The 26,610-nt window shown below is 31.4% G+C and overlaps 1 protein-coding gene across 1 annotated transcript in view; it reads left to right on the top strand.

The window, feature by feature from the left end:
• The window catches only part of LOC133326329 (ecdysone receptor), a 47,334-nt gene that overhangs the window by 1,211 nt on the left and 19,513 nt on the right, over positions 1–26,610 (top strand). The gene's annotated exons all lie outside the window — the stretch shown is intronic.

Genomic DNA, 26,610 nt, shown 5'->3' with positions numbered 1-26,610 from the left:
ACTTTTCTATAGAAAACTGTGCTATTCAGCAACTTTTCTATAGAAAACTGTGCTATTCAGCAACTTTTCTATAGAAAACTGTGCTATTCAGCAACTTTTCTATAGAAAACTGTGCTATTCAGCAACTTTTCTATAGAAAACTGTGCTATTCAGTAACTTTTCTATAGGAAACTGTGCTATTCAGCAACTTTTCTATCCAAAAATAAACCATTCAGCAACCTTTGGAGCAGTTTCAATTTTAGCAAATGTGAGAAAATTTCTAGAAAAATCTATTTTTTCGATGACCTTTAAAGCATTTCCTTTCCAACCTTAACCCAGTTTTCCTACTCTTGAAATTCCATTTTCATTATTTTCCATCAGCATGCTCAGTCAAGGTTGCAATCATCATGTTCATATATATTTCGTCATAACCTTTACCAGAATCAGTTCGAAAAAACTATTCAAAATTAACCTTGAGCTTGGTCCTTGGCCTGGTGAACAATTGCACTTTACCCAGATTCTGATGCTGCTGCCACAGTCACGAGGCGGCCAACCCAAGCCCCTTTTTTCGAAAAATAGAGAGCGAGAGACAACAATCTGTCAGTGTTCGGTGTCACATGAATGCAATCATGAACGCATTGAACAAACAGTCAGTAACCGAAATACTGAAGTGGCTGGCAGGCGGGCGGGCTGGTTGACTGTCATGCTGCCACTGTTGCTGCTGAATAAATTGCGTATACTCACTCGCACATCATAGCCTCAGTACGTACTTACTTAATTTGCACATGCATGCATACATATGCCAAAATTTAGGACAGGGTCAAATGTTCGATACGACGATATATAATTGTTGTTGTTGTTGCAGTTGCTGTTATAAAAATGCAATAAATTTCTGTGTACAACAACTTTTTTCTCAGAAAACCGAAAATTAACATTTCATTGCTACACTCAATTGACTGTCGAATTCGGGCAAGGAAAAAAATGAAAAAATTTTTGCATCTTATGCAAAATTTTGTTGTACATTTTGATGGTTGTTGTTGTGGTTGTTGTTACTGTTACCTTGTCCTTTGTCCAATGCTGCATGCACTTACATTATTACGTTAGGTCAAATATTACACTCGTAACCTAAATTCTCAACAACAACAGAGTCAATTCAATGATGTTATTGCTCGCTCTCGCTCTCTGCAATTGAAATGCTCCGAGAAGAGCATTGCAAGTGAACGAGTGAAGGAAAAAACTAAAAATGTGATGGGGTTGAGAGAAGAGCGCCAACACATCAACATAATTCAAAGGAGAGAGAGAGCAAGAGTCCCAGAGAGCTCATTGCAATTTAACTGTGCATAAATGCATCATTAAATTGCAGTTGTTTTTGTTATTGTTTTTGTATTGGCTGCCATGCTGTCGATATTAATACAAAAAAGCATTGCAATGCATTAGTCAGTCTTCCCCTCAGCAAAAAAAATTGAACCCTCCAACATTGTCACGAAGTGCAGTCGAAGTACAAAACGAAGATGAAAAACAATAACAAAAATCCCCAATCGACAAAAAAAAACATTGCAATTCGGCCTGAGGAGTGGGTACTACTGCATGCACCGAAAACATCAACAACAACAACGAACAGTCAAAATCAAGCGGTCAAAGTCATTGTGTGGTAAGGTTGCAATGTTGGGTATGAATGTGTTGCAGTGTGTGTGCGTGTGTTTGCGAGTATTGCTGTAAATGAAGGACACTTTTTCGTACTTGGCAAAGACTTGAATTCTTATTTTTTGTTTTTGTTACGTTCGGAAGGTTATGTGTGTTTTGGGTGGGGGCCTATACATGCGTGTGCTTCGTTTTTGATTTTGTTTTTGTGTTTTGCTTGCAATTCGTTTGTAGTATTATCATCATCATCATTCGTTGGGTCTTGGTTGCTTGCAGCTACGAATATCATCGTCATGGGGTAGACGAACTATTTACCTTTAATTTTGTACCCATACTCACAGATACACACGGACACACACACTAATGTAGACCATGAGAGTATGCCTGGGCTAAGATCCAAATATGCAATGTTTGTTTTTGTTTTTCTATGTAATTGTTGTTGTTATTGCTGTAGTCATTGCACTCTCATGTATAGTCATGCATATTTGTCGTTGTCGTGTTGTATTTTTTTCACTGTATTGTGTCCCAGTATTTTTACTCATGCTCTTGTCATTTAATTGGTGTATAATAGGGTGGAATGGGAAGGAAATATAAAATAATGCATTTTGCTTAAAAGAAATAATTCAGCAAACAAACAACCATAATATTCTTTGGATTAGGCTATTCATATACTTTTTAAGTGTTAATATTCTATTCAGCAACTTTTCTATAGAAAAATATTATATTCTCTATATTTTCTATGGTATTCAGCAACTTTTCTATAGAAAACTGTGTCATTCAGCAACTTTTCTATAGAAAACTGTGCCATTCAGCAACTTTTCTATAGAAAACTGTGCCATTCAGCAACTTTTCTATAGAAAACTGTGCCATTCAGCAACTTTTCTATAGAAAACTGTGCCATTCAGCAACTTTCCTATAGAAAACTGTGCCATTCAGCAACTTTTCTATAGAAAACTGTGCCATTCAGCAACTTTTCTATAGAAAACTGTGCCATTCAGCAACTTTTCTATAGAAAACTGTGCCATTCAGCAACTTTTCTATAGAAAACTGTGCCATTCAGCAACTTTTCTATAGAAAACTGTGCCATTCAGCAACTTTTCTATAGAAAACTGTGCCATTCAGCAACTTTTCTATAGACAATTGTACTATTCGGCAACTTTTCTATAGACAATTGTGCTATTCAGCAACTTTTAGATTTTTTCGTTTAAGTTATTTTTTTACTATTCGTCAACTTATTTTATGTTGCCTCAATCATGTGTTTTCAAGTTTCAGATTTGAGATCTATTTTCCTTCTCTTGCCTTCTCACATTTGCTATTAGTTTTAGCACACACATGAACTTGTAAGCTAACCGAAGATTATAAAAATTAAAAATATTTTCCAATTGAACTTAAATATCTGAAAATATTTCAAGTTTTTTTTTCTTCAGCAACATCATCATCTGTGTGTGTTTTTTTCTACTCTGTTGTGAACTTCAATATATGCTGTTGTGTGTGTGTTGTTGTTTTTTTGCTGACTTTATTGTTCTCATCTTCTCAACGAGAAGACAGAAGGGTTGTCAAGAAGATGTTACTGCAATTACAACAAACGCTTATTGCATTGTTGTTGCTGTTGTTGTTTTTGTCATCATCATCTGCAGCAGCAGCAGAAGCATTGTTATTATCAAGCATGTATGTAATTGTGCAAAAATACAACAACTGCCACTAGTAGCAGTAGTGGTAGTAGTACCAACCGACCAAACCTACCCCAAGAACTTTTTTAGTTTGCACTCCTCTGTTTTTTTTTTGCATTTCATTGTTGTTGTTTTTTGCATTTTCTGTTCTTATGTCATTCATTATTGCTGCCGGTCATGTAAGTCGTGTGTAGTGTGTTTATTTTTATATATGCTCATTGTTGTTGTCGTCGTTGGATTTTTTTTTTTGCTTTATAGTTCTGTGGTTGTCGAGCTTCGGTTTGTTTTTTTTTTTCATTCTAAAAGAAATATACGGGTAAAGTGATAAAGGTTTATTGTTTCACTAACACCATCATCCTCCATTCACTGTTACTCCCTTACGCTCTTGTTTTAAATAGAGAATTGTTTTTTATTGTTCTTCTTCTTCTCAAAACGAAGTGCAATGCCAGTTATTACGGCTACTGCAGTAAAAACAGCAACAATATCGACCGTTTTGTATTGGAGGGGTGCATACTTAAATAGTTAAACCCCCCAATACCATACCATGCAATAGATTCGCAGAGTAATTAAATTGAAGAGACTACTACTTCAACTTCTCTCAAACGAGTGTAAGGAGTATTGCCTTTGGTTTCTCTGTAATATTCTATGCAATATGAAGAGAACGAGGGTTTGCTAAATTAACTATTCTCTAAGCGAAAAAATGTATTTAGATTTTTTAAGGTATTGGGAATAGTTAATAAAAAATTGAAAATATTGAAATTATCTTAAAGAAAATTAAAATTTTTTCCACATATTCAAACGGACTTCTAACTGCAGGTTACCTAAAAAAATACTTAGAAATTGGTTTTGGAAGACCTATAAACATTATTTTGAATACCTAATAAAGGCCTTCGACATCGATAATACACTTAGAATCTATTTTATCCCTAGAAGAAAAAAATAAATCCTGAAAAGAACTATACAAAGTATTTTGTTTCAAGTATAACCTATCTTTGAATGATTTCCAGAATATATTTAGGCCTTTAAAAATATTTTACTCCTGGACGACCTATAAAAGGTGCACTTATAGAGATCTGAAAGCCATATAGAAGCTACTCTATGTATAGAAGGCCTTGAATAATACACATTATGCCTATAGAGGTTCAGAGGTCATATTGAGATCTGCTTGTCTAGTAAAACGCTTAAAGGGTAATGTAGGATTTCTACTTACAGAAAATTATATATTTCGCCTTTGCATATATTTTATCTCTAGATGATCTTTAGAAGCTAGTCTATACATAGAATGCCTTGAATAATACACATTTGACCTATGGGGGTTAGAAGTTTCCAATTCCAGTTGAAACCTTAAAAGGTAATGTGGGTCTACAGAAAATTCTATATTTTGGGAGCCTTCTGGCAATAAAAAAAATCTAGAAGACTATAGGAGACTTATATCAATCTCTAGCCACTTGTAGATCGAATTCTATGTATCTCTAGATGTTTTTATCCTTCGGATTTTTATTAAGGGCTCTCGTAATCCAGACTGTTTGTTGGTCTTATATCTCCAGCAGATCTTATAACTTTAGAGATGGCCTTCTTAATTGAGAAAATTCGTTGGTCTTATATCACTAAAAGATCGGTAGATGTATTTTTTTAATTATGCAGAATACCTATTGAAAATCTTATACCTCTGGAGTCCTATAGAGACTTTTTCTTTTTTTTTTTTTGAAGTTCTAAAATGGAGTTTTATGTTCAGGAGATAGCGAGGAACCATGGAGAAGAGAAGCCTTCTGTCTGCCGATAGACGTCCAATAAAATACAATTTTTAATGAATCCATTTTTTGTAAATTCTAAACATCTAAACCGCCTTATTTTTTGTCCAAATTCCCATTGTTGTTGGGAAATTGAAAAATTATTAAAAAAAAAATAAAAACGTTAGAATTTTGCGCTAGACGTTTTTCTTTCTATGCCGCTCTAAAATATGACATTCTGGGTTCTTGGAAGATGAAAAGCATCTTCAAATACTGCCTTCCTTGAAATGTCCATCTTAATTCCTATTTTCCTAATCTGACCCAATTGTGTATTTTTTCTAATTGGGATTTTGTTGATTTTTTCCTTAACTAACAGTATGACATATTAAATGTATTCTTTTCTGTAGTAAATACAATAAATACACACACACATAAATGTGTGTATGTGGCCAAATCTCACATAACACTTTCACCTTAAATGTAGAGAAGAAGAAGTAAAAAAATGCTACAAAAATTCTTCTTCTTTCTTTACAAATAAACCATAAATGCAAAAAAAAAATCTGACAAGAAGTAGTTAAACTGGTTTTCTTTAATGTGTTCTGTTGGCTTGATAATTCTCAAAGAAACCATTATCAGCCTCCATAAGAATAAAAAAAATCTAAGCCTACCAAGCAAACTGAGAAAAGAAAGGTCCAAGCCGTACTTGGCAATTACTAGCCGGTTTACGACGATTCCAGCCTCTTCCTCCCTCCCTCTTCTTCTTAACCATTTATCTTTCGCATTAATTTGATTTGTTGCAAGCCGCCGCACAACCTCTCTCTCACTTACTCTATTGATGTTCGACGAAAAAAAAACAACTTTCATTCACATGGATTTGTAACGAGAAATACAATAACAACTACAAAAAAACCATTACTCTCACTTACTTCGGCCGCTCTAAGTAAATCAGGAGTGTGATTGAATGTGAGTGAGTGTGGTTGTGTCTGTGTGTCCTATGCTGGTTTAAACATGCAATCTCAATTCTTGCCTTGCGTCTTCTTTCACTATTTTTGCTGGTGTTGCCGTTGTTGTTTGCTATAAATGGTGGCTTAAAACTTTCTTGTCGTCTTGTCTACAACACCATTCGTAAAGAAAGAGAGCCGACCGTCTGGTTTGATTTGGTTTGGTTCGTGGTAAATATCACTTTCTTCTTGTAGCTAGGCCATGGCCACTCGAACAGCAGACACACACAAACACACACACACGTGTCATATAAACATACTTTCTCATTATTATTATAATTTTTTTATAGATAGATTTGATTGAAAGAATTTTGATGAGAATGGAAATAGAGAATGAAATGGGATTTCTTATTAGAATAACCTTAAGAATTCCGTTCTCTTTTTTGGTTAAAAGCTTCGGGCAAAAACCATTCACAATTATTCCAATAGTTGTGGTATTTGGGTACCAAACAAAAAACTACATTTTACCGGTGATTAATGAATGTCATGCCTTCCTGCCGGCCGTGTGGTGGGTCATTTTCTTCTTCTTTCCTCTTTTTGTTCCCCTGGCCAAAATCAAATGTCCACCACACGTTGTGTATTGTAATTGTAACTGTAATTTTATGTATTTATGTTGTTATTATCATCCGTTCTTTTTGGTACCTTTCTTCTTGTGGGTTAAACGTGTTGATTTTTTTTTGTATTTTATTTCTACCTCTTTCTTTGCCATCATTCATGGAGAAAGTTAATCATTTCTTTGTGTTTGCTTTTACGTTTATTTTTTGCCCACTTCATACCCCTTCTCCTTCTCATGTGGAGACCATTAATGTGGTTTATTTGAACATTACCAAAAAAAAAAAATAAAAAGAAAAACAAACAAATAAACAACAACCAAAAATTCCCCCTGAGGATGCACGACATGCCTGTCACTTACCCGCCGGTCCACCGTTTATGGTGACAAAATACCTATATCCATAAATATATAAAGAAACCCGAAATGTTGTTTGGATGATGACGTTCTTATTGGACTCCAATGGGATTTGTCATTAGTCACTTTATATGAGGTCAGGGTAATAATATTGGGATTTATTTTTAATTGTGTGTTGTGGGTAGGAGGATTTGAGAACCTGGCAAAGGAGAGAAGTTTTCATAGATGATTTTAAAAAATTCTGATCTGACCTGAAATCCATGAAGCTGGTCTGTAGATTACAGAATGACCTCTTTGTGTAAAATATATATATTCCGGAGAATTCCGGAGTTTGGTAAGATGGATAGAAGAACTCCTTAGGCCTGTTTGGATTTAAGGTCTTTAAAATAGATAAAACTTGAAATGCAGTAGGGTTGGATCCCATGACATTCTGTATGCAATGTGGTGCTAGGCCTTACTCAAAATTGTGTCTATAAATATACCCTTTACAAAAAATTCTTTATAAAAACCCTTTCAGCCATTCGGAAACTCCATTTCCGAATTTTTTTTCGATGCCAAGGTATTTCGAAAATTTAGCTATTAGATCTTCTTCTTCTAATCTTTGGACTCTCCTTCTTCTAATCTGTGACCTCTTTTTTCTTGAGACCTCCTAATGGAATAATTAAAAAGTACCACATAAACTGTTAAAACTCAGTCCGCATTCCCGCCTCATTTTAGGTATTTTGATAAGTCCTAGGCTCCTCGTAGGGCGGATTGATGACGCTCTAGGATCCAAAAAGCCAAATAGTTCAAAGTAGGATATTTTCCGGGTCTCACGTTGGGCGCCATATTCACATATATAAAAGTCGAGCTATTTTTTTTTTTTCAATATTTTATGTCACGAAATAAGAATATTTTCAAGACCCATATCTTCCATTTGTAAAATATAGATACATGCTTTGACTTGTGCCCCCTATTAAGGTCCTGCCTATTTTGAAAATGTAGAAGATTCTAGCCAAAATTGCTCGCCTAAGTGTCTGCAATTTTGTATTTCATCTTCTCAGAGGATACAAGGGTGGTCCCAAACGATTGAGATCATTTTGAATGTCCACTTCATTGTGAAGGGTATTAAGATCTTCCACAGCTCTTCTATAAAATGACCTTACGGAATACTTGCTATGGACCATTATAAATTAAAGACCTTCAGCTGAAGGTTTTATTTCTGGTTACAGTATATTAATCTTCCCAGATAGGCGTGCTATCCGAAGGTATTTCATGTATGAAAGGTCTAGTTCGTGGCGTTTAAAAATGTGGCTACACAAGCCCTTTTTCCTACTATAATACCTTCTTAAGTTCTATTTTTTCAGCTTCTCCTGTTCTACAAAAAAATCTTTTTAAATATTCCCACCCATTTTTTGTTTCAAAACCTCTGTTTTGCAAATTGTGTCTTGTCCACACATATTATCATATTCAATTTCTATTCATTTGTTTTTTTTTGTCATTCTATTCTATTTCATGTCTAAAACAAATATTATTGTCCAACAGTTTATCGCCCTGCATTAGTTTACTGACCTTTTTTCTGTCTTTCATTTTTTTTTTTTTTTTTTTTTGAGACAGTCAGCCATTGTGCCAAAAGCGGCCGGTTTTCGGACCCCACCGCATTCAAATTAAATTCCCATGCAATGGTTGACGAACTAACTGACGTGCGCACATTCTTCTTCTTCTCTTTCTCTCGCTTTGTCATTGAATTTTCAATTTTATGGGAATTTGTCATTAAATTCAATTCGTGTGCTGTTGTGATGAACGGCGAACGCGAATCCATAACCAACACAACGATAATTATAATTATAGAAAAAAATTCCAACAGTTTGTTGTTGTTGTTGAAACCCACCCCACCCCCCCCCCCCTTTTGATTAAAAAAAAAAGGAATCCACACGTGCACTTGAACTAAATGGCCGGTCTTATAAATCAAAATAATGGCAACAACAACAACAAACACAACTACTGCACTCTGCTGCTCTGCTGCTCTGAACACCTTTTGCTGATGACATTTTGTTTCATACAATTGTCTCGTATAAATGAGCAACGTTCTTATTTTTTTTTTATTATTTTGTAGATACCCTGTCGTACATTCAACTAACTTTAAACTAATTGAAAACTAACTTTTTTTCAATTAGTAGTGGTTGATAAATCGACTTTTTTACCTGTAACCAACTGACTATTTTTACATTGTGATGTCCTACGAAGTAGTCAATTGTCCGAATTTGCACTACTTTCAGTTAACTTTATAGTCAGTTATCCAGCAGTTAACTTATAGTTAACTTTTTGCAGTTAGCTATATATCTACTTGTTTAAATACGCTTTCAGTTAATTTTTTTAAACTAACTATTTGTAAGTCAAATTGTAGTCAGAGAAAAGTTAGTTTTTTGCACGTTAGGTGAAAAGCCACTATTTGTATCTTGCTGAAATAAAACGAGGTTTAAAAATTTACATTATTATAAAACAACAATTTATTAATATAAAAACATAACAAGGATCACATCATTTATCACAAAGATTTTTATAAATATTTTGAACATTTGCGGTTTAATAATAAAAATAAAATTAATAAAATTGGTTTTAAAAATCTTAGGAATGTAAAAAAAATAGTTTACACATTTGTATTTTGAATAAAAAAATTGTTAAAAATATTAAATTAATTATTAGTTTTAGTTATTTTGTTCTTGATGCACTTAGAGTGGATGCAACGCTTCTTGATTATTTTTAGGGCGTTGCGTAGATCCGCATCTACATCCTCAGAGCCAAGGGATCGGCAGGCATCTGTTTAAATGAGAAATATGTATGAAAATGTGTACATGATTTTAGATTTAAATCATATATATTTTTTCAAATTTACCTGTTATAACACCATAAAAATAAGGACGTTTTTTTTCCATGGATTCCCTTTAAATTTATGTTCATGCACAAATTATTTGCCATTATCCCTGTGAGGGTTTTTGGCAAACGTCCTCTCAATATGGTTTTCATTGTATTTATCTGTGGAGTAAAAAGAAATCATTTAATGGATACATAAACAAAATCAGAAATGTTATTAGGAAACTTACATAGTCGTTACGATTATTTTCCGCCTCAAATGTCGTTTACTCGCACTTCTCATGTTTCTTTTTTTCTTCTGTATTAAAAAAATTGTGTGTTCAAACCACATTACATTTAACCACATTATTTATTACATTTAATTAAAAACTCACTGTAAAACTTTAGATAAAATCACAAAACTTTATTCACAAACAAACAAACGACTTTCAATCGACAAATTAAACGCGGGATTTGTTGTTTACAAAATTACACTTCCAAGGCGTACATTAAAATTTACGCCGTTTAAATTGAACGGCGTTGATGGCCGATCGCCGATATTTTCATACATTTTTTTTGTATTGCGTAGTAGTGGCTTTGTAGCCAGTCTATTCCAGCTAACTTTAAATTGGTTTTTTTTGTAGTTAGCTACTCATTTGACGACAGGGTAATATTAAGCGAGATTGTGTTTGTGAGGGTTTGTGTGTGTGAGGAAAAAAAACAAAACAAAAAAATATTCTTAAAAGTTCTGTGAACAAACATGCACACAGACAGACTCTCATTAGCAAAGCAAAACTGCAATATGTTTTTCTGATGTGAGAGTTCAGCAGCAACAACAACACCACAGCTACTATCGTCATTATTCCGACAACAACACCAACAAAACCCCACATTGAAAATTGATTTGTTGTTATTGTTATTTTTTCTATTTTATTTCATTATTGTTATTATTTCATTTGGTTTTGTGTCATTAACCTATAAAACGTGTATCATTAGAAAGAGAATGTGAGCGAGAGCGGCAGAGAGAGGGAGGGCATTAAGGTATGCAATTTTTACTGGCGCTTATACCATGTCGCCATTTGTTAGTTGCTGCTTTTTTGCATTTGTTTGGTCGCTCAGTGGTCGGTCGTCGGCATTTTAAGTTTATTTTTACACCATAACCTAACCTCTCATCATCTACTCTCCTTGCCACACCAATCTACATTTCCATCATAACAACAACAACAAAACACATTTGCAATTAGAAATTAGATGACGAGCAACCGACCGAGCAAACCACTCGTGCTCGTCAAAGTAAATAGTCGATTGCACTCTTTCTCACACACTCTCACTTACTTTGGTTCTCCCAGTTCTTTCCGTTAGAATTACTCGTAAAAGACCAAGGGAAAGTTCCATAAAGGAAACGGTAAAAAGGGAAAGAAGGTGATATCTCTCTTAAAATTGCCAACTATGACCTCGTCCTTCGTTGGAAAACTTTGTAGTGCATTGTTATTGTTGTTGTTCTGGTGTTTTTTTCCTTTTGCTACAATTCCTCTACTGCTGCATTTAATGCCTATGAAAACATTGCCAACTATAGGTTTTCATTCTTTAGTATTTTGGTTGTTGACACTGAAGTCCCTCACATCAAATCACACTCACACTCACTCTTGCTCTCTCTGCCTCTCCTACAACTACTTTGTATGTGCACTTGAGTGCATGAGAAGGCTACGTACGTATTATTGTTGTTATTATTTGTTTGTTTGAACTACATTTACCTTCGGGGCGAATGATAAATATTGCACGCGTTTTACGTGTTTTATAGAGTGGCGGCAAATAAATATAATTTTATAGATTATATATCAGTTATATACGTGTATTTTATATACTATTTAACCTCTTGTGAACTGTGTTGTTATTATATTTTGTAATTAATATTTGGAATAGGAAAATTAAAAAAAAAAAAACGAAAATTCATTACAAATTTTTTTTTCCTAGTCTAGGAAAGTGAAAAAAAAATAAAAAAAAGAAAATAATTTCAAAAGAGGAGAATTTTGGAGAAATATATAAAAGCAGGATTATTTAAAAAAGGCAACAAAAAATATAAATGCGACAAAAATTTTTATAATAAAATAAAAACCTAGATTAATATTAATATTTTATATAGAAAACAAATGAAAGTATAATTTGGAGAATTTTAGAAAAAATATAGAAATTGGATAATTTTAAAAAGGCAACAAAATAAATATGAGAAAAATTGACTTATAAAAATTAATTAGATATTTTATACTGAAACCAATGGCATGTGTCATTAGTCACTTTATATGAGGTCAGGTTAATTATATCGGGATTTATTTTTATTGAGTGTTGTGGGCAGAAGGATTGAGTGATCGACAAAAAAAGAAAGAAATTGTCATGGATGATTTTAAACAAATTTAAAAAATATGTATTTGAAGATAGTTGATATACATGAGATAGATGGCAGAATATCCTCTATCTATTTTATCATTCTATCTAAGAATAGAAAATTCGAGTTTGGATAGATAGAACATTTTTTCTATGTGTTTAGAGATGGATGTAAGAACTTTTTAGGTCGTCTTTGAATAGGTGGTCTTTAAGAAGAGAAGAGCTTCTATAGAAGAGCTTCTATATATATATCAACTAACAATTTAAATTCAGGTTACCAAGTGTAGGGTTGGATTCTCCATGACATTCTGTCCGCTGATACTGAGCCTTACACAATTTTCGAATAAATTACCCCTTTCAGTCTACTAAAAAGAAGGTTTCCTACACTTCTATATTTATTTTGAAAAATTTCCGAACTTTTATAAAGCAGATCTGTTTTACTTTTTACGAAGGGAACCTAGATGATTTTCTTGTAAAAATAAGACCTTCAGTCTTCTAATTAAGGCTTGTACATTATTCAAATGGAAATATGAAGTTCATATGAAACAGGTTATAAGTTCTTCGGAGAGTCAGACCAGCGACGTAGATGATTTCTTTATTTAAATGTTGAAAACATCGAAATGGAAATTAGTTTCTATTACAAAAATTTGTTTGTTTTTCCTGAGTGGTATTTTTAATAAAATTTCTATAAGAAATATATTTATGTCTATAGAAAAAATATTATTTTTTTAATAATATTAATTTTTTCCTCTATTAAAAAAAAACTTTTTTTTAATTATCTACATAAAAGTTTTAATGGTTTTCTTCATAAATAATCGATGTATTACAAAAAAAAAAAACATTTAATTTTATTGTCTGTAAAAAATTTATACTATTTTTTTAATAAAAAATGGATATTGTTTTTCAAACCAAAAATATAATTTTTTCACATATTTTTTATAGAAGAACAAAAATATTTTTCTGTTATTAATTTTTTAAGAATTATTTTAGGTCCATAAGCGTGAATTAAAAAAAAAATTAAAAATTATTTCAGGTCCTTAATCCTAGATCGTATATTTTCAAAGAAATGTTTTAATATTTTTTAATATTTTCCATAATAGTGGATTTTTAAAAGATTTTTTTAATAAATATTTCTATGAACATTATCCTTTTTTAAGAGGAATTTTTTTATTTATATATTTTTTTTATAAAAATATTGAAATTTGAAATAAAGCAAAAAAAAAACTTCTTAATTTTTATAGGAAACTATTTCAATTAAAAAAAATTTCTTCCAATAATTAAAACAATACTTAAATGGATTTTTGTTTCAAACGTGTTTTTGTTTGTAGTTCTATTTAAAAATAATCTCTAAAATATCTACTGCCCAACCATGTTTGTTTTCAAATATTTCCCATTGGAAATTTTGAGTGGCACGTTGTCTAACAAACTGTTTCCCCTCATTTCTTATCTCTTTCACATATATTAGATATAGTTCTATCTGCAAACTATTTTGTAATACAAATGAATTACAATGTTGTAAAATAATTTACAATACCTTTGGCTAAGACCTTTTTCATTTTGTTTATCTTGAGTGAGTGTTGTGTAGAAAGTAATATGTAAATATTTATTTAATTAATATAACAACGCCACACACAAGCTTTGTAAATTATTTGCAATTGTTTCTTTACAATGTATTATATTGAAAGAGAGACGAGAGAAATAGGGAGAGGATAAATAAACTCTTATTATTCTTATAGAAAATGCATTATTACATACTCAAAACTAATTGACTCTTCTTCTCTTTTCCGTTTCATTACAGGTATGTGTGTGGAGACAATTACATTGTATTGTGTATAGTTTACTGAGAGAGTAAGTAAGAGTAAACAATGAATGATACAGATATTGCTCGGCAAACAAATGTGGTAATAGACAATAAATGTTTAAATATACTATGTCTGAACGATGAAATATTTATTTATTTATTTTTTTTTTGTTTTGTTATTTAAATATAACAATAACTCTTTAATTGAACGTATTATTATTACGAACAATGAGTTACTCATTAAGCGGTCGATTTTTTTGAGAATGGAGAGCCAGCCACCACCCACACAAAAAGGCAACAACAATAAAAACCACAACCAGACCTAGACCTAGTTTTTTTGCCAGTAATTATATCCCACTATTCATCGATATTATCGTTAACTCAATCAGGATATTTTTATTTATTGTGTGACCCATTAGCGATGGAATATGGCTACTGATTTATTGTTGTTATTATTGTTATTGATGTTATTGTTGTTGTATATGCGAAAACTAGAGCATTATGATATATTTTGTTACTAATCGTTTGACCATGATTTATATATTTTATTATTATTATTTTTTTTTTTTTTTTGGTTGTGAGAACTCCATATGATTGCTTACATTTTATTTTTTTGTGGTATTTTGTGGATAATATCAAATATTTTGCACAACTCTATTCAGCCATCAATCACCCAATTGAATGTCAAGAGAATGTGTATCTTAATACTGTCCGAGTTTATTTTTTACAAAATCCACCATGATGTCATAGAAACCTGTGGGGTGACGAATACCACACCGTAGATAATGACAGATTAATTATATGACCAGTCGAAAAATAAAATATCCCATCATCTGCTATTATTTTCAGGTGAATAATAATAATTGCTAAAAAAAAGCTTGTGAGGACAATTATTATTTATGGTTTAATAATGAGATTTAAACAATATTTACAATATTTTTGGCAACAAAAAAATAATTCTCGAAGAATCGTAATTTAATTTCATGAGAATTTCTGAAGTTTAAGGAAAATATGTCATGCTTTAATAATTATTTCACCTCCGATTTTTAAGCGTAGATTTTTTATGAATTTTTTGAAATATTATTTCGCGTCCATAGGCTTCGAATTTTTAATAGTTTAATTGTTATTTCAATTTTTTTTTAACAACATTCGATATTGTTTAAATTTTTTTTTTGTTATTGTAAAAACAACAAAACAAACAAAAGAAATTGTTGTAAAATAAACAATGTCGAATATTGCTAAAAAGTTACAGAATAGACCTAAATCTCTATAATCGTTGATTTTTAAAGGTATTTTTTAATAATTGAAAATTGAGCAGAGAAAAAAAATAATTTTCAATTATTGAGGTTTTTTCTATAATTTTTTTTTCTCAAAAAATTTTATTGCCAATTTCATTAACTACAAAATATTAAATATGTTTTCTATCGACAAAATAATTAATAATTTTTTTTTTTTTCATTTAAAAAAATTCCTTTATTCCATAAAAAAATTCTTCAAAATGTTAAATTTTAAAATTCTTAAAAAAATAAAATTCTTAAAATAATAAACTACCTATTCCCATTCCCTGTTTACAAAATATATAATATTATCTTTTCTTTTTACATATCATCATAAAATGTGTTTTTTTTTATTTTATTTTCATAGAGAAATGTGGGTCAAGTCACTTGAAATACGCATGTGAGCGTGTGTGTGTGTGTCTGTCTGTACACATTCTTTTTTTTCTATTCTAGATCAATTAGTTTTACTCAATTTAGTTGACGTGCAGCGGCGTTTGACTACCAGCAGCAGCACAGCACAATTGTTATTAGTAAATAAAATAAAAAATCAAAACAAAACTAAAAAGGCAAACGCGAAGCGAAACAACATTAAATCATCAATTTTTGTTTCACTCTCATTTGTGCATAACACACAATCAAGAACAAAAAATGAATTCAATATTAAATATATTTTTTATTTAACATCACGTACATTATTTTCTTACACTCTCTTTTCCCTCAACTCTTTGTCAAAATGATCATGTCTCACCACAAAACACCACCCCATCACCGCCACCATTTCTTTCTAAAAATATTCCCGAAATATTGTGTATTTATTGTTGTTCGTTCTTAACATGCGGGTCTTAAATAGAGAAAAAAAAAGAAATGTTTGGTTTGATCCCTCCCAACCCCTTTCACTCTTCCTCCCTCTCCCTCTCTCTCTCTAATTCTCATTTATTATTATATTATTATTTTTTCTACTTTGTTTCCATTTAAACAAAAAAAAAGCTAGCAACAACAACAAAACAAGAACAAATGAATCGAACTTGCTTGAAATACAATAACAAAAAGTAGGACACACTGTTATCATAGATAATGGCTAGAAATATTTATTTTTGTTGTTGCTGTCGTTTGTTTTGTTTGTATTGTAATGCGGTTATATGGTGCGCTGGTGTGAGATTGAGGAGAGCCAATCCCCCCACCCCTCTCTAATCGGTTGAGTAATCATGTGAAAGTTCTCACTTTTTTCTGTTTGTTTCTCCTCGGTTATGAAGACGACATCAATTGCTGTTGCTGTTATCTTGCACACAATCAAAAATTACTGCAACATTGTTGGAGAATGGAATATCTCGCGTCACTCTCTCTCTCTCCCTCTATTTCTCCAATTAGAATAGTTTGTTTGATTTGATCTTTGGGGTCTCTTGCGGTAAACTCAGAGAAATTAATGAGTTTATGGTAGTTTTGAAATAAAAATTTAAATAAAATATGGAAATATTTAAAAAAAAAAAAAAAATATTTAAAAATTTAAATTAGTAAAGAAAACACTTAGAATTGCAGATATTATGGTGTAAGTAAATATTTTTAAAATATATAAAAAATAATCTTTTCTTTTGGGGTTTTTAACAAATTATCAATAGATTATTTTACGTCCACATCTAAAGCCTTTTAAATACATTTTTAAATTATTTTTATTTTAGGTCTCGATTTAACATAATTTTGGAATAATTATTTTAGGTCCATAAACGTGTATTTTAATGAATTTTTTGAATAATAATTCAGGCCTGGATTTTTAAAGGACTTTTGAATAATTCTTAAGGTCCACCAGCGTGGTTTTCAAATGAATTTTTCAATAACTATTTTAGATTCATGTGCGTAGATTTTAAAGGATTTTTTGAATAATTCTTTAAATGATTTTTAATAACGATTTCAGTTCTAGGGACGTGGATTTTAAAGGGATTTTGTGAATAATTATTTCAGATCCACAAGAAATATTTCAGGACCATGGGCGTCATAAGCATAAATTTTTAAAGGAAATTTTCAGATCCATAACCGGAGATTATTAAAGGGAAATTTCAGGTCCATAAGCGTAGAATTTTAAGGGTATAATTGAATAATTTTTTCATGTCCAGAAGACTGAGTAAATTTTCTATGAATATTTCTGGTCCACTAACCTGGATATTTTCATTGAATATTTCAGGTCCGGAAGATTGGATATTTTCAATGAATATTTCAGGTTTACAAAAATTGATTTTTAAAGGAAATTTTTTAGTGAATATGTCAGTTTAATAGGATATTATTTTAAAAGAAAATTCTTATTGAATAGTTCAGGTCCATATCGTGGAATTTTGTAATAATTGTTTATTTCAGGACCATAATAGTTGATTTTTGAAGACAGTTTTAAATAATTTTGGAAGAAATATTTCATTCTGATAAAGAGTATTTAAACCAAAAATTTATCAGACATATATAGATCAGGGGGAAATACTTCAGGAATTTTATATTATTCTGTTCAGGTCCATAGAGCCTACTTCAATATATTTAAATTACTATTTCAGGTTCATAAATCATATTTACGGTTTTAGGACTATAAAATGCTTAGGGCGAGATCGGTATAATGTTCGGTCCCCCAACCTCAGTACAATATACATAAAACCACTTTAAAAAAAGAATTTATAATTTTTTTAACTAACATTTTTTTCCTTGGGTGTAGCTATTTGATAAGAATTATTGCAGCTGACTATTCACTATTTTTTCTATTCGTTGCTGTTTCCGTCCCACAAAAACAAAGTGTATACAAACTAAAAAGAAATTGTTTCAGCTGATAACAGCAACAGTGCGATGACAGACAGCCGATGAGTGGGGCGAGGGCAGCAAAATAGTTTTCCAAAAATGCACCTTAAATGCTGCGTCAAACAAAATAAAAATATATATAGACCAGCGACCTGTATGCCGCACGAGCACACATAACATTTCTATGGAAATGTTCTCAATTTCTAGCTGCTAGCTTATCGCTCGCGTATTTAGGTTAGAGCGTGGTGTGTGTGTGTGAGCTTTTTTATCTAAACAAACGTCACAAATTGTCTAAAAATAAAAAAAGAAAACAAAAGCGAAAAGTCGAAATTTTTTTGGTGGGTACGTGAGGGCGAACTGTTAGTGAACTACTATTATTTCGAGATAGGGAGATATGTCAAATTAAATATATATGCCACCCACTGCTGCCTACCACCCCACTTTATAGTGCAACGATTAACAGATCTTGCACACATACCTTCATATGCATACAATAGGTGTGCTTACAAAGTTTCGTTGTTGCTATGATTAAGGCAAAATGTTTTTTTGTTTGCTTGCTCACTTATGTGGGTGGTTAGCTGCCAACTGCGAGGGCTGCTGAGAATGCTGAGGAGAGCACGGGTCGGGGGTATTTATAGTGTGTGTGGGGGGTGTTGCCTGGAATCCATTGACTAACCAGACTATTTAATGTATTGCAACATGTTCGGTTTTGTTTATAGTTTTATTTCTGCTTGTTTTTAGGTCACTGTCTGATATTTAACAGAAAGGCTTTTTTGATTGCCTATCTCACTCTCAGTGTGCCTAATAACTGTATTGCCACCTATCTCCCCTGCACTCTTGTTATGTTCACTTTCTCTTTTTACTAAATGTATACCGCAGACGATTAGAAGCAGAGCTTCTCTCCCTTGTGATCTTGTGTAGAGTGTGTGAGAGGAGAGTAAGCCACCAACAACAAATAAATCGTTCGCATACATTAATTGATGTGTCAGTCAGTTATGTTCTTAGCTTTTGATGTTTTTTTGTTTCTGTTTTGTGGGAGGCATCAACGGAGATGGGGTAATGCATAACAGGTCGGTCTGTTGTTTATTAACACACAAACGTGCACAAACACACACACTTACTCACTCGCACCTATTGTGTGGCCCAGCAGCAAACATTTACATTAACTCGTGCCCGAAAAAAAATAACACATTAAAAGAAATGGGGTCATTGTGCAATCAATACGGTCACAAAAATAAAACAAGAATAAAAACAACAATAAAACAAAACTAAAACACTACTCCATGGTCAAAAAGGCATGCATATATCTGTATGTATGTAATTAATAGCGCTGTGAATTGCTGTATTTCCTTGAAAAGGAAAGATGGGAAAATAAACAAAAACCAAAGTAGTTTTGACAAAAAGGAGAACTTTCATGACCAATTTTTGTCTTTCTTGAATGTCAACTCTAACATATGCGACTCGTGGGGCATATAAGGTTTCGTTGTTGCTGTTTAGGTATCCTACTGGGATTACATGGATTTATTTTTGGTTTATTTTATTTATTATTGCTTTGTTGTGGATTTTCTTAACTGACTTGCAGCCTGACTGCTTCTGGTTTGTCTACAGAATCTTTGTTGTAGTTGAAATGTTATTGACCTAATTTTTTTCAGATGTTTTGAGGGATATTAATTCAAATAATCGAAGATTCGCATTTGTCTTTTACTACATATATAAAATTTGTCAATATTTAGAACGGAATCATTTGTGAAACCTTAGATAAAAATTATTTATCGGTTAGCAGGTTAGCCTGTAGGAGACTTTTTAAGGCTTGGTTGTTTAAAATAATCTACTTTTGATGGATTTTGTTCAGTGGCAATTGCTTACAACATTGAAATGCAATATTCATTCGGAATAAATAAACATTATTTTATTGTTTGTAGCGTATGATTGATATAAATACACAAAAGAATATTAAGTATACGGTCGGAATTTGGTGAAGGATTTGAAAATATTCGAGAAATCATTAGATATTGAATCTAATTTAATTTTTTGATGGCTACGTGACATTTGGATCTCAGTGGCATATTTTTAAAATGATGGACATCTAAGAGGCTTCAAAAATTATTGAAAAATCTTCCAAATCTAGGGGTTGTAGATTTTTTTCTATTGACTAATGAATATTTTACAAGTGCCAAATTTCCTGTTAAGAGGTTTGGAGTTTAGGCGATAAAAATGCTGAAAGATATCCTTACTTTCTAACTTAGTGGCTTGTGACAGAAAATTATTTAACTATTTCATTTCAATGGGTGTGGATTTTAAAGGAATTTTGCGAATAATGAATCCTTAAAGGATATTTCAGTATCATAAGCGTAGATTTTTAAAAGAAAATTTCAGGCCCATAAGAGTAGATATTAAAAGAAAGAATTGAATAATTATTTCACGTCCAGAATACTGGATATTTTCAATGAATATTTCAAATTCAGAAGTCTGGATATTTTCAATGAATATTTCAGGTCCAGACGTCTGGATATTTAAAGCTGGATTTGAGAGACTGGACATTTTCTATAAATATTTCAGGTCCAAAAGACTGGATATTTTCAATGCCTGAAATCGTTACAAGAATATATATGGACCCTGAAATCGTTTAAAATATATATGATTTTGATATCTTCTGTTGCTTTCAAGAAATTGTTGTGAAAATTCGCAATATGGTGGTCCAAACGAGAATTTTTTAGAACGTCTTTAAAAAGAATTTTTTTTATGAAAAAAAATTTTTTTTTGAGAAAATATTCATATATTTACTAATTTTGATACATAATGTACTTTACGATTTGAAATTTTGAAAAAAAAAATTTTATGTAAAATCTATTTCAGGGCCATTAAAAAAAATTATTTTAGACCGGAAAAATTGTCCAATTGAAACTTAAAAATGATTTATTTAATAAATATTCAATAATTTTCTTATGAAAGTAAAAGGTGTGTATATTTGAATTTCGTATATACCAATTTTGATTATTTTTATTTTCTTTTTTATTCCCAAAGTTGTGTAATTTTTTTTTTACAAATTTCAAATTTAAAAATTGAATATTGAAGTCGTCGTTATTTCACAAAACTCAAATTTCTGGCAAGGCAAAGCTATTTGTTTTGCACATTTTTTAACGGTATTGGTGATTTGATATCCCAACTCGAAAAAAAAATCTTTAATTTATTGTTGAATTTATTTACCGCATTGTATGGATTGCTTAGTGTTGTTCTTGTTGTTATTGTTATTCTTCTCATTGTTATAGGTGTTAATTTTTTGCAAACTCATACAAAATTCTATGGACATGCGAACAAAAAAAAATACTCAATTTACTATTTGTCAGTTCTTTTTTTATATTTTTTCTTTAATATTGAATTATATTAAAATACCCAGTGAAGTCAAGCCAACTGTTGTTGCTGTTGTTAATTTATTCCTTTTTCTTTATTTGTATTCCCCCGCCTTTTACTTTTTCCCTGGCATTGTTTCTGTTGTTTTTGTGTTACAATTTCGTTTCGAATTCTCGGTTGTTTTGTTTTAATTTTTTTGTGTTTTTTTTTTATTTTTTGTTACTCTAATTTATATATTTTTGTTTCGCTTACTTTTTTCTGCTTGTTTCAGTAATTTGTTGCTTCGGTTTTGGCTTTCACGTTCTTAACACATGTGATAACCTTGACTTGAGTTTAGGAGCAATGAACGTTTTGGCAAAACAACAGAAAACGCAAAAAATGCCAACCCAAAAAAAAATGTGTTTATTATTGAAATTAGTTTTTTTGATGGGGAGGGAAACAGCAACCAAACACACGCACAATCGCCACAAACATAACATCGGCTTTGGCTGGATGGATGGTTAAAGGTTTAAACTTCAAACATTCATAGCTTTTGGCCAAAAAGTTTTGTTGTTGCTCAAAATTACTTGGTTAGATTAATTTTTTTGGTAAAGAAACACAGCTGCTGCTAAAGAAGAAAAATAACAACAACAGCAGACATTATGCGTATGTTGTGTGTATTGTTTTTTCTAAGGTCCAATTTCCTCTTCATCATCAGCGGAATCTTCCCCACAATAAATTCCATTTCATTCCCCCACAAAGCCAAATCTACAATGAAAATAATGGCAATGGCGTTACCAACATTTTTTGATGATATCGTCGTTTATGTTTCCTCACAGTCGATATGCCGGTGCGTGCGAGTGTGTGCGTGTGTGCGTTATGCCTCCACAAAGAAGATAAATGTTTTGTTTTTATTCTTCACCACCAACCACTGAATTTTAATTTAACAAAATAGAAATAATTATACCTTTCCACCAGTACCTATCTTATGGGTATGATGCGTAACAAAAATATTCTGTATTCTATGGGTTAAATAATAATTATTTTTATTCTTCTATTGTTGTTGTAGCTGTTTGTGTTATTATTCTAGTAAAGGCCATGATGATAACGCAAATCAAGTTTGTTGCTTAAATCTTTTGTTTGTAAAGGGGATTTGTTAGAGGGGGTTTCTTAGAATGAAACGGGCGTAGAGAAATGGAAAACGGAAGTAAATTTTGGTATACTATAAACAATGGAAGAAGAGAATATGGGAAAAAAAGAAATTAACAACAAGTATTAAATTCTGAATTGAAATAAATAATATTAGAAAAAAATGTACTTTTTGGAGTTTAAAAAAGTATTAATTTAAAAATAATTCATTTAAAATATATAAAAAATATTAATTTAAAATATTAAAAATATCTCCACAAATTAATGAATATATAAATTATGATCCTTCCAACAGTACAAAACAATCGAATTGAAGATGTTGGAGGATATATATTATTCCCTTGGAAGCCATTTTCATGGTATAACATGTGGGAATATTGACTTAATGTGTATGGAGGAAACAGAGTAAATATCTCAGCAAGTAATTTCTTCAAAGCATATTGCCTTCTATATCCACTCCTTTATGCTAAAATGCTCACTCCAAAGTTTAGCCAGAAAAAAATGTGATTGAAATATTAGAAAATATGCATTATTTTATTAGAAGGCATTTTCATGGAATATCACGTGGGAATATTGACTTCATATGTAAGGAGGAAATGGAGTAAACATCTTGCAAATAATTTCTTCAAAGTATGTCACCTGCTATTTTCTCTCCTTCATGCCAAAATCCTCTCTGCAATGTTAAGAAACAACCAGAAAATTAGATTGAAGATTTTAGAAGTTATGTAAAAAGAATTTTTTTCTGCAATAATATGTTGAAATACCTACTTCATATGTATGGATGAAACGGAGTAAACATCTCAGCAAACAATTCCTTCAAAGGATGTTATGTTCCATTCGCAGTCCTACTTGCCCAAATTCTATCTACAAAGTTTAGCAAGTATAAAAAAATACGATTGATGTCGTTGGAGGATTTTTTAATACTCCCTTAAAAGACATGTTAAAGGTGTAATACACCATACGTAATACACAATACGTGGGAATACTGACTGCAATTGTAAGGAGAAAATTGACTAAACTTCTCTGAGAGTAATTCCTTCAAAGCATGCAACATCCTATCTCCTCTCCTTCATCCACAAATTATCCCTACAAATCTTAGGAGGTATATAAAGACTTTCATGAGGAAATATTGGATTTTTTGACTGATTTCAAAACGATTTTTCTCATCTAGGAGGTGGATATTCCCGTTCCATGTGTGGGCATGAAATGTAGTTGACCTGTCACCAAGTAATTCCATAGAAGCATGCCACCACCTAGCGCAACTCCTTCATGCTCAAATTCTCCCTACAAATGTTAGACAGCAGTAAATTCTCCCTACAAATGTTAGAAGTAAGTAAAGACTTTGAAGATGAAATATTAGATTTTTTACTCATTTCAAAACGATTTTTTTCATGCAGGTGATGGATATTCCCGTTCCATGTGTGAGAATGAAATGTAGTAGACCTGTCAGCAAGTAATTCCTTAGAAGCAATCCACTTTCTATCTCAAGTCCTTCATGCTGAAATTCTCTTTCCAATTTTTAGCATGATAAAAAAACATTGAAGAGAAAATTTTGAATTTATTATTCCCTTCAAAACGAATTTTGTCATGTAGGAGGTGGATATTGCCGTTCTATGTGTGAAAGTGAAATGTAGTAGACCTATTAAAAAGTAATTCCTTAGAAGCATGTTACCTTTTATCATATCTCCTTCATGCTGAAAATCTCTCTACAAGTATTAAGAAACTACCAAAGACATTAAAAGCATTGATTAGTGTTTTTAGACGATTTTTGAGATACAAGAAGTGGAAATATCTGATTCTTGTATATATAGGTCGGATGTTATTTCTCAAGAGTATGTGTAGTATATTAAGATATATTTTTCTGTATGTTACCGAATGTTCAATCTCTTCTTCTTAATTTTTCTATTAAATACCAAACATGAGAGAATACCTAATTGTCAAGGTTCCAGCAAACCTTTATCGTGTTATAATATTTATTAACGAAGTTTCTGTTCGGATGACTTTGAAGAATTTTTAAATAACACATTTTTTATACAATTTTAGTCATACCCTTTTTTCGAAAATGAAAAAAAATTAACAGTCATTTTTGTTAATAAATTTTGTTCCTAGAGCACAAAAAAAATTTCATTGGCAAAAATATTATTTTTTTATAAAATGAAACAAAAAAATGACACGTAAATATATACACGCCCAGTTGATTCGACATTTAACTTATGGTCGGTTGGTTTATTTCTGAATGCCAAAAGCTGCCAAAAAAAATATACAACGCACTTTTTTTAACAATGCAAAATGAGTTGTTGTTTTTGTCCGTTTTTTGCAAATTGTGTACTCGAATCCACCAGCCAGACAGACATACAACCATGTTTTTTCTGTAAAGCTTACCGCCTGGGCAGGGAACAAATAATAAAAGACCTAGACCTGTTTTCGGTTATCATTGTAGTGTTTTTTTTTACGATTATTTTTGTGTACTAACCTTGTTAAAATTTAAACAACATACAAACAAACAAAACATGTGAGTAAGTTAACATCATACTCATAGGGGTTTTTTTATTGCTAATTACAAAAAATATAATCAAAAATATTTTACAATTTTAACCTTTGCAAAAATATATAAAACAAAATTCTCAAAGTATGACAACCAATACAACCCGAACATGTTGTAATGATAGTAAAAAAAATAGTCCCAGGAATAGATAACGTATGGTTTAGGTCATGAAATATTAATCATACGTGGAGAAAGACGTATAATTTTTTATTAATTAGTGTTTTGAATATTAATCATTCGCTGCAAATATATAAAAATTTAAAATATTTTATTTTTCAATTCAAAATCAATGAAGGGGTTTCTCTTTTATTTTATTCAGATTTGTTTGTGGAAAAATGTCTTTAATATTATTTCTATCCTTGCTCCAATTTTCAATGCCTAACCCCCCTCGATCAAAAATACTTAACTTTCATTACTATAAATATTATTTGAGCCACAAACCTACTCATAATTATTTCAATATATGCAATGGTATTTGTTTTGAAATACCACCCTCAAAATATCTGAAAGTGTTCCCCTTTTCTTTTATTCCCAAAAATACCATCTAATAGAAACACCCCATGCGGCCGTCACTACAGCTGGTCGAAATGCGTAAATGGAGTGACAGTGGTGTGAATGTTTCTCTTCCCTCCTCTCACCACCAACGTAGAAATAAAAGTGTCAACAATTGTACTGTGTGCGATGGCCAGTCTAATTGAATTCACAGCGGTGGGTGTGGGTGTTGGACGCAAGTACAGAAAAAAATCATTAACTTTCGCCAAAAAAAAATAAACGACAATTGACAGCCCTGTACTCGATTTGGGCTATTTGAATATACAGCGTCAAACTCTGTATATTCAAAAACATAGTTTTTTGTTAATGTGGTCAAATTATGTGAATATTTTATTTCATTTCAGTCAAATGAAGAGGGCTATTACACTAGACTACAAACATTAAAAAAATTTTTAATAAAGCCAAAAATCCAAGAAAATCTTTTCTGAATGTCAAAAAAACTTACTGAGAAATATCCTTTCGTCTCCCTCTCTTCATACAAAACAAATTATATCTATGAGAACAAGAACACGGGGTAGAATATTTTTGGTGTTATCTTTACTCCATTAGAAGTAATTTTTAAGGCACAAATTGAAGGAATTTCGACTTCATATTCTAGAAGGAAATATAGTAGACCTGTCAGGAAGTAAATCCTCCAAAAGAAGTAATCGTCCATCTCCCCTCTCTCATCCTCAAATTCTCTCTTAAAATCTTAGACATTAAATACAAAATATTGAACTTATTACCCATTTCAACATGATTTTTAACATTAACCGGATTTTAAACTAAAATATGTGGACCTAGCAGACTTAAGGGTGAATAAGAAGTGTTGTCGACTTTTCAGAGAGTAATTTCTCTTTAGTAAGATATACCCTAACTTATCTCCTTAACGCTTAAATACTCTTTGTAAATTCAAGATATAATAAAAACCCCTTTGAGAACAATTAATGGGATATTTTCGGTTAGTATTTCTTGAAACCGTATTTTAAACTAAAATCTGTGGACCTATCGGTTTCAAGTGTGAGTTGGAAATGTTGTCGACTTTTCAGAGAGTAATTTGTCTTTA

This window comes from Musca vetustissima, unplaced genomic scaffold (genome assembly GCF_032173495.1).
Source record: "Musca vetustissima isolate MV318-11 ecotype Yass unplaced genomic scaffold, APGP_CSIRO_Mvet_v1 utg7192, whole genome shotgun sequence".
Classification (NCBI taxonomy): Eukaryota; Metazoa; Arthropoda; class Insecta; order Diptera; family Muscidae; genus Musca; species Musca vetustissima.
The sequence above is the reverse complement of the archived record's forward strand: the minus strand, read 5'-3'. Positions and strand labels throughout refer to the sequence as shown.